Source organism: Prionailurus bengalensis, chromosome B1, assembly GCF_016509475.1.
Source record: "Prionailurus bengalensis isolate Pbe53 chromosome B1, Fcat_Pben_1.1_paternal_pri, whole genome shotgun sequence".
NCBI classification, from domain to species: domain Eukaryota; kingdom Metazoa; phylum Chordata; class Mammalia; order Carnivora; family Felidae; genus Prionailurus; species Prionailurus bengalensis.
Genome location: NC_057344.1, coordinates 47,222,957 through 47,232,767, shown reverse-complemented (window position 1 = coordinate 47,232,767; position 9,811 = coordinate 47,222,957). Strand labels below are relative to the sequence as shown.

At 37.2% G+C, this 9,811-nt stretch overlaps 1 non-coding gene across 1 annotated transcript; it reads left to right on the top strand.

Moving 5' to 3' along the window:
* Window positions 1-7,656: 7,656 nt before the first annotated feature.
* LOC122479256 lies at window positions 7,657-7,764 on the top strand. The gene has a single exon (XR_006296313.1). It is a non-coding gene; the product is annotated as a U6 spliceosomal RNA (small nuclear RNA).
* Window positions 7,765-9,811: the final 2,047 nt, after the last annotated feature.

The following is a 9,811-nucleotide window of genomic DNA, read 5'->3' as shown; positions in this document are numbered from 1 at the left end:
CACTAAAACAAGCTATCAAAAAGATACAGTCAAAACACTATAGATAAAACAAATCAAAATTCTAAAAAACATATTCAAGTAACTTAGAGGAAGACAGAATAAAAAAACAGAGAAACAAAACAAATGGAAAACAAAAATTATAATGGCAGACTTAAGTGTTTATCCTAGAGAAATAGATTTGTGTTCACACAAAAAAACCTATATGAGGATATCTATAGCAGCTTTATTAGTAATAGCCAAAAAATGTAAACAACACAGATGCTCTTTAATATGGGAATATTTAAAATATAGTACATACATAACATTGAATACTACTCTAGTGATTAAAAAGGAGCAGCCTATCAATACACACAAACTGGATGAATCTCTAGATAATTTTGTGAACGGAAAAAGCAAATTCCAAAAATTATACATGGTATGATTCCATTTATATAACATTCTTGGAATGACAAAATCATTCCATGACAAAATGACAAAAAGTCTTTGCATCATATATCTTTTTTTTAGTTTATTTATTTATTTATTTTTTAAAATTTTTTTTTTCAACGTTTATTTTTATTTTGGAGACAGAGAGAGACAGAGCATGAACGGGGGAAGGGCAGAGAGAGAGGGAGACACAGAATCGGAAACAGGCTCCAGGCTCTGAGCCATCAGCCCAGAGCCCGACGCGGGGCTCGAACTCACGGACCGCAAGATCGTGACCTGGCTGAAGTCGGACGCTTAACCGACTGCGCCACCCAGGCGCCCCTATTTATTTACTTTATTTTGAGAAAGAGCGAGCATGAGTGGGGATAGGACAGAGAGAGAGGGCAGAGAGAGTGAATCCCAAGAAGGAAGAGTTGGACATTTATCTGACTGAGCCACCCAGGTTCCCCTGCATCATATATCTTTCCTCATCCTCTTACATTCAACATGTTTGTACCTGTGAATCAAAAATGTGTCTTATGTAGGCAGAATAGGCTATGTCTTTTAATTCACTCTGACAATCTCTGTCTTTTAATGGCTGTATTTATACCACTTCTATTTAATGGAACTATTAATGTGTTAGAGCTTAAGTCCACTATTTTATTTTCCATTTTGTGTTCTCTCTTTTTCTTTTAAATTTTTTTTTAACATTTATTCATTTTTGAGAGACAGAGAAAGACAGAGTGCAAGTGGGGGTGGGGGAGTGGGAAGCTGAGACAGAGGGAGACACAGAATCTGAAGTAGGCTCCAAGCTTTGAACTGTCAGTACAGAGCCCAACGTGGGATGTGAACCAACCAACCATGAGATCATGACCTGAGCCAAAGTCGGATGCTTAACCGTTGAGCCACCCAGGTACCCCTGTGTTCTGTTTAATCATTTTTGTTTTCTTTTTCTGTGTTTCTGTGAGTTATTTGAATATTCTTTTAGTATTTCATTTTGATTTATCAATACAGTTTCTGAGTGTATGTTTTTCTATAGCTTTTTAGTAGTTGCTGTATTACATATACATAAATTATCATAGTCTACCAATGTTGACATTTTAACAATTTGAATGAAATGTAGAAACCATGCCTTAACTTACCTTTCCCCCTTATAATAGACGTGTCAAATATCTCCTCTATATCCATTTAAATGCACATCAGAGTGCTATAATTTTTGTTTCAACCATCAAACATAAATTTAAGATACTCAACTAAGAATAACCTAATATTTTTATATATTGTCACTGACACCACCCTGGTGGTGAAGGATTTTTTTTTTACTTTTTCTATTATTTATTCTTTCTTTCTTTTTAATTTTTTTAACATTTATTTATTATTAAGAGACAGAGCATAAGCATGGGAGAGGCAGAGAGAAAAGGAGACACAGAATCTGAAACAGGCTCCAGGCTCTGAGCTGTCAGCAGAGAGCTGGATATAGGGCTCAAATTCACAAACGCCAGATCATGACCTCAGCAGAAGTCAACGCTTAACCCACTGAGCCACCTAGGAGCTCCCATTGTTTCTTTTTGATGTTTCCTTCTTTTGTCATTTCCTTTCTGTTTAGGGGACTTCCTTCAGCCATTCTTTTAGAGTAAGTTCACTGGTAACATGTCCCTTAGTCTTCCTTCTGAGGATGTCTTGATTTACACTCCATTCCTAAAGAATATCTTCACTGAATATAGAGTTGGGGGTTGAAATTCCTTTTCTTTTCACACTTTAAAATGATGTGTTGCTGGTACAGCCACTCTGGAAAACAGTATTGAGGTTCCTCAAAAAACTAAAAATAGAACTACCCTATGACCCAGCAATTGCACTACCAGGCATTTATCCATGGGATACAGGTGTGCTGTTTTGAAGGGACACATGCACCCCAATGTTTATAGCAGCACTATCAACAATAGCCAAAGTATGGAAAGAACCCAAATGTCCATCGATGGATGAATGGATAAAGATGTGGTATATATATATATATATACAATGGAGTATTACTCGGCAATCATAAAAAATGAAATCTTGCCATTTGCAACTATGTGGATGGAACTGGAGGGTATTATGCTACGTGAAATTAGTCAAAGAAAGACAAAAATCATATGACTTTACTCATATGAGGACTTTAAGAGACAAAACAGATGAACATAAGGGAAGGGAAACAAAAATAATATAAAAACAGGGAGGGGGACAAAACATAGGAGACTCATAAATATGGATAACAAACTGAGGGCTACTGGAGGGGGTGTGTGGGGGGGATGGGCTAAATGGTAAGGGGCGCTAACAATCTACTCCTGAAATCATTGTTGCACTATATACTAACTAATTTAGATGTAAATTAAAAATAAAATTAAAATAAATTAAAATAATATAAACTAAACTAAAATAGTTTAAAAGAATTTAAAAAATTAAAAATAAATAAATAAAATTATGTGTTGCTTCTTCCTGGCATCCATGCTCTCTGATAAGTAATCTTCTGTCAGTTGAATTGTTTTTCCCTGTAAGTGGTAAGGTATTGTTCCTTTCTCACTGTTTTCAAGATTTTTTCTTTGTTTTTAATTTCCAGAACTTTGACTGCACTCTGGTTGATCTGCATTTCTTTAAGGTCATAATGTTGGGGTTCTTTCAGCTCCTTGAATCTGCATGTTTATGTCTTTCACCATATTAGGAAGTTCTCAGCCATTATTTCTTTAATTACTTTTCCTGCCTCACTTTGTCCTCTTCTAGGACTCCAGTGATGTAGATATTTAGTTATAGTCCCATTGGTTGCTAAAGTTCTGTCCTTTTTTTTTTTTGGATATTTTCTCTCTGTTTTAAAGAAATTCCTACTGTTCTATCTTCAAATTTACTGATTCTTCTCAGTTCTGAACTAAGAATGAACACATTCTGCTGTAGTGTTCATTCACTGGTACTTTTCTTTTAGTTAATATATATTTCAGTTCTAAATTCTTTCATTTGATTCTTTTTACATCTTCTATTACTTTGCTGACACTTTCTGCTTCTTTGTTCCATTTTTTTCATTTGTTTTAAGCATTTTTTTAACTACTTGTTGACACATTTTTATGATGGCTGCTTTATCACTAGAGATAATTCTAACTCTGCATCTCATTGTTGGCATTAATTGATTGTCTTTGTCTTTTTTCATGCAAGTTGAGATTTTCTTGGTTATTTTTATGATGAACAGTTATCAATTGAAACCTAGATTTTTTAAAATTTAGTTTTATGTGAGAGAGAGAGAGAGAGAGAGTGAGCATGTGAGGGGGGAGACAGGCAGAGGAAGAGAGACAGAATCTTTTTTTTTAATATATGAAATTTATTGTCAAACTGGTTTCCATACAACACCCAGTGCTCATCCCAAAAGATTCCCTCTTCAATGCCCATCACCTACCCTTCCCTCCCTCCCACTGCCCCCCCCCCCCGCATCAACACTCAGTTTGTTCTCAGTTTTTAAGAGTCTTTTATGCTTTGGCTCTCTCCCACTCTAACCTCATTTTTTTTTCTTCCCCTCCCCCATGGGTTTCTGTTAAGTTTCTCAGGATCCACATAAGAGTAAAAATATATGGTATCTGAAGAGAGACAGAATCTTAAGTAAGCTCCTTGCTCAGCATAGAGCCTCACTTGGGGCTCGATCCCATGACCCTGGGATCATGACCTGAGCTAAAATCAAGAGTCAGATGCTCAACTGACTAAGCCATCCAGGCTTCCCAAAACCTAGATATTTTTATATTATGTTTTAAAACTCTGGACTTATTTAAAACTTCTTTTTGTTTTAAATCTGGCTTTCAATGACACTTCCTTGAAAAGGAAAGGGGGCGTGGGAGTGTGCTGTACTATTGTGGCCATATCAAATAGAAGTCTATGTCTATGATTCTTCGTTGGCATTCAATGACATCCAATTAGGGGTGGGCAGCTCCTCATTACTGCTGGGCAAAGGTGGGAATTCCAGCTCCCCAGTAGGCCCTTACTGATACCACCCTGGCTGGGACAGGAAGGAGCACTTCATTATTGGTCCCATGCGGCTTCCACTAATTCACTAAGGGGATGGCTTTGTTACTACTGGATGGTGAGTGGTGAAAGTTCTGATTCCACTAGGCCTGTATTGACACCATTTCAGCAGGAAATGAGTAGGTTTCCTCATTATTGCTGGGCTGAGTAGGGCGAAATGTCCAGGCTTCCTGCATCTTTTCTGCTGCCACCATAATAGAGGAGAGAGGGATCATTTTACCATCTAAAATGGATAAAACTCTTGGCTTCATACTCAACTTTCTCTGACACCACCACAGTGGTAAAGTGTTAAGGTGCCTCATTTCAGCCTGATGAGAATGGAAGCCTAGACTTCTGATTTGGACATTGTAGTTGGGTGGAGATGAAGTATGTTCTGTGCTGTTTGACTGGAAAAGAGTAATTATTGCCTTTAACAAATTCATTCTGTTATGCTCCTTTCCCTGGGCCTTCATCTAAACAGAGCACTTTTTTTGTTCAGGCTGGGTTTTGTTTGTCTTTTGTCTTTTTGTTCTGTGCCCATTTTCAAGTTACTGCTTCCATCTGGGACATATGAGGCAAATTGAAAACCTAGGGGATTCACCATGTATTGTTTGTCAACTTGAGAAAGAGAGCCGTTCTACCTCCCCCTGCCCCCGCAGTCTATCTGAATCTCATGGCTGTTTTACACATAATGTTCAACACATTTAGTTGTACCTAATGAGAGGAATAGGAAAAAGTACATATGCTCCATTTTCCTAAATTCAAACTTCTTTAGATTCTTTTGTGAATCTTCTTGTTCCCTGGAATAAAATATATTATAGCCAAGAGAACATAATATTTGTACAGCAGCTTGTTATTCTGTCATACTCTGTTTGCTACACTTGTATTTCTGTTCTCCCATATGTAGCCTAGAGTTCAATATCCAAAATAGAGAAGGAAAAGAAAAAAAATTAAAGTTAGGTTGTACTTTCCGTATTATATATCAATATTACATATTGACAACTTCTCTCAACCTCTGGGCAGCAGGCATATTCCTTTTTTGGTCTTCTAGTTTCTAATGTAATTTTAACATGTGCTTACTCCTCTTAGCAATTTTAGAGGCTTGCATATTTTCAACCCTACATGCTATAATTTTTAATTTTTAAAAATAATTTTTTTCATTTTACACTACCATGTATTTCGTGTCCATTATGTATTTTACCAAGTGACATGTGTTTTGGCAGGTGGCTGTACTATTGTTAATTTTTAAATGATGTGAATATAGGCTTTAGAGTTATTTATTCATAAAACATATTTATTCATAAAACATACTGATTACACAGAAAAATAAACAGACGTGGTCTTAACCTTCATGGATTTTACAATCTAGTAAGAGAGGGAGAGAGAGATAATTAATAAGTAAGCAAACAAAAATACACAGTAACTGCACGTTGTGGTGAATTTCTAAATGACTTGAAAATACAGAGGTGGAGAATAATAGAGTCAAACAACCTAGAAAGTTGAATCATCAAGGAAGGCTACACTGAAGAGGCCATATTTAAACTAAGCCTTGAAGGAACAAAAAGAAGTCAGCCCTACAGAGCATGAAATAGAGGATGTTCTAGGCAATGAAGGGCAAGAGAAAAAGTAGAATATATCATCAACGGACACAAGAGGTGTAGTGAATGGCCCCTTTACATTCCAGGGACCATTTTCAATTTGGCTTTCTTCAACTTTTCGAGATGTTGTTTCTGCCTACCATCTGCTCAAGCAGAAGGTGGTCAAGCCTCAGGGATGTTGGCAGCACCAGTTTCCATAGAGCTCCAGAAGCCTCTGGTCACTAGCTGATTACCCATTCCATCTGAATTCAAATATCTCAAAACAATAACATTTTCTAATTTATCCAATCTCCAAAGCCCAAGCCACAAGGAAAGAAATTAAATGAAAAGGAGTGTTTGGATGGGACAATTATAGATGGGGAATAGAAGGCCAGAGTTCCAGGGTTCATTCTGCCATGCCTCACTTTTTTTACATGTACGGTCAATTGCCTTCACTTGACAAATTATTCCTTTCTCCCTGGGAGGATAAAAGTCTTATAGGTAGAAAAGACCTTAGAGATTCAGCAGTATAGCTCTCTTAGCAGCACAACCCGGTATAAACCAATGTTCAACCTTTACATCCGTTGATCTACTTACACCTCACAGCTGTTACACCTAAAACCTGCCTTGTCTGAGTTCCCAGGAATTTAAACTAGGATAAATGCTAAGTGATAAGTCTACCTGTGAATGTATGTATATAGTATTGATAAACATAATCTATGCGTATTTTTTTAACCACAAGTATCAAATAGTTGCACAAATGCTTTGATTTCCTCAGAAGAACAGCTATACATATGCAAGGAAATGGTAATGTTAAAGAAGAAGCCAAGTACATACAGTTTTTCTACCTTGATATGTATTCTTACCTTTATTCTGCTAAAGACAAAGATAGTTAACTATTAATTGCCTTGAGAAAATGAGACACAGAGAGCATTTTCTCTTTTCAGATAATGCTGAGCATCTTTCCAGAGAAGAATAAGTCTTACAAGAGGGAAAAGCATGGAAGAGACTTGTTTTTAAGGGATCCGAACACCAACTGTCAGCCTCAAAGGAAAATAATATGCAAGACAGAAATAAAAATGAATGATGACTTAATTATGACATTATTAGAAAGGGGACTGAGAATTTTAACTATTCCACTTATAAATTGTTCTGCTTTCCAGAATCAAGGCACAATCTATGGCCAAAGATGGATCTTGCAAGAATTCGGGTCAACTTTATGTTCTGAGATTTTAAAATATTTTTCTAATTTAGGCATAAGTAATTTCCATAAATACATTTTGATATCAGTGACATCCTCTACCTTATCCATTGCCTACTGAGCTTATCTGACCTGACAATACCCACCCTACCTCTTCCAGGACCAACATCTTCCAAAGAATCTTCTGTGGGTTCCATTAAAGTTTCAAGATGTATCTCAGAAAAAAGATTCTCAGAAAAAATGATTCCATGTGAAGTTAAAGTCAAGACGTATAGAGTGAAACAAAGCTACATGCACATCTTCTTTAGAGATTTTAGCAAAATGAGCTCCATTTCCCACGTCCATTTGAGCAAAGAAAGCCTCTGTGTATCAAGAGAGAGATTCTAGTGTTCCTTAAAACATAAGCTGGGAACAAAACCCGAGGCGCTCTAATCAAGCTGCAATATCAAACCACAATTCATGCTGGCTTCAGCAACACAAGTATTAAAATTGGAATGACAAAGAAAAGATTAGCATGGCACCTGCACAAGGAAGACACACAACACACAACTCATGGCATCCCTGTGTGGAACCAAAAATTATTTCTCCTTTCGTATTGCAAAAATGTTCCATGGGATCTGAATTGTGGTACCACTTGCCACTTAAGGTGCACGGCTTTGTGCTCTTATAACTTTCAGAAGCAGAGAGTGCTTTTCCTTTTTCCCCTTCTAATCTGCCTCAACACCTACATCCTACAAAATGATTATCTAGTCTAGTTTTGTAGCCCAGAGTAAGCACCAGGGAATTTACCCTCAGCATTGTCACCCTTTTAATTTTTTTGTCTTTTATATTATGTATCTTTTACTAGTTATAAAAAACAAAATCATGTTCATTGTGGAGATTTAACCAAAATATAAGAAAATTAAAATCATGTGATTTGATATTGTATAAAAGTATCTTAAAGTGGATGTTCAGTTATAAATACATAAGAATAAGAACATCATAAAACAAAAAAGCAGGAAGAAAGTTAGTATAGGAATTTGCCTTACCAGATATCAAAATATACTAAAAATTCGCTTTAATATGGTCAGTGTGATAATGCATAGGAACAGACAAAGAGATTATGAGAACCAAACAGAAAATCCAAAAATAGATCCAAGAAAATATAATAATTTAACACGTGACAAAGGGGTATTTGAATTCAGTGGTGAAAGGTGATATATTTTCTTTTACTTTTTAAAATGTTTATTTTTTGAGAGACAGAGTGCGAGCCAGGGACGGGCAGAGAGAGAGGGAGATAAGGAATCTGAAGCAGGCTCCAGGCTCTGAGCTGTCAGCATAGAGCCTGATATGGGGCTCAAACCCACGAATTATAAATTCATGACCTGAGCCGAAGTCAGACATTTAACCTCCTGAGCCACCCACGTGCCCCAAGGTGATATATTTTAAAAGGATACATGGACAATAGGTATACCTTAAAAAGAAAACAAAATTATATCCCTTTCTCACACCATGTACAAAAATAAATTACAAATGGATTATACACTTAAATTTATTTTTTAATGAAACAATAAAACCCTTTGTAGAAAACCTAGAATATTACATGTTAAAAATCTAAAGAAAAGAAGACATCCTTTTTTTATTTAATTTATTTTTTTTCGAGAGAGAGCATGACCAGGGGAGGGGCAGAGAGAGAGAGAGAGAGAGAGAGAATCCCAAGCATGCTCCTTGCTGTAAGCTCAGAGCCTGACGCGGAACTCGAACTCAACAACCGTGAGATCATGACCTGAGCTGAAACCAAGACTCAGACGTTTAACCAACTTGAGCCACCCAGGTGCCCCTTAACAATTTTTTAAAAAGAAGCATGGATCCCACTAGCAATGAGAAAAACCTGGATCAACTAAAAAATTCTAACTTTTCTTGACCCCGGTAGAGAAGTTTGAGTGACCAGAGATGGACAGGACCCTCCCAGGAGAGACAAAATGGACAGACTGATTTGCTTGTGACAGAGCACAGGGAGAGGAGCTGGCTATTCAAGCTTCTCCTGTGGGTTCATGTGGAGGCTCTTTTGAACCGAACCTCGCTAGGTGTTCATAAGAAATACTGGTGACAGGATGGGGGAATAGAACGACCCTCCCACACACACCTGCTTTGTAGTGCGGATATGCAGGAGGGGATCTGGAGTCTGTGGAAAAGGCCCAGAGCCTCACCAGGCCTAATCCCCTGCCACAGACATTTTTCTCATTTCAAACCAAAGCCTTAAACTTCTAAAAAGGCCTTTATAATGCTGTTACCTGCAGGGTACACATCAAGACCCATAGTAGCTGGTGAAAGGATATAAGGAAAAACAAAACAACAATTCCACTGTTCTTAGAAAAACAGAAAAAATTACATGAGGTCCTAGATTCATTACTAATGCCATTAAAGGTTACTTCCACTGAAGAGTAAGTCAGAAAATCCCTTCTATGCAAGATTTTCCACAGATACAGAAAAGGCTTTGGTTGCCATGGAGAGGAGACACAAGAGGACCAAGAAAGCCCCACCCTAAGACACACTAGGCCAGCCTATGGGGCTGGAGCAGAACCACCATGATTAGCCTGGAAAAGCACTGAATTGCAAGAATCATAGTTTAGCA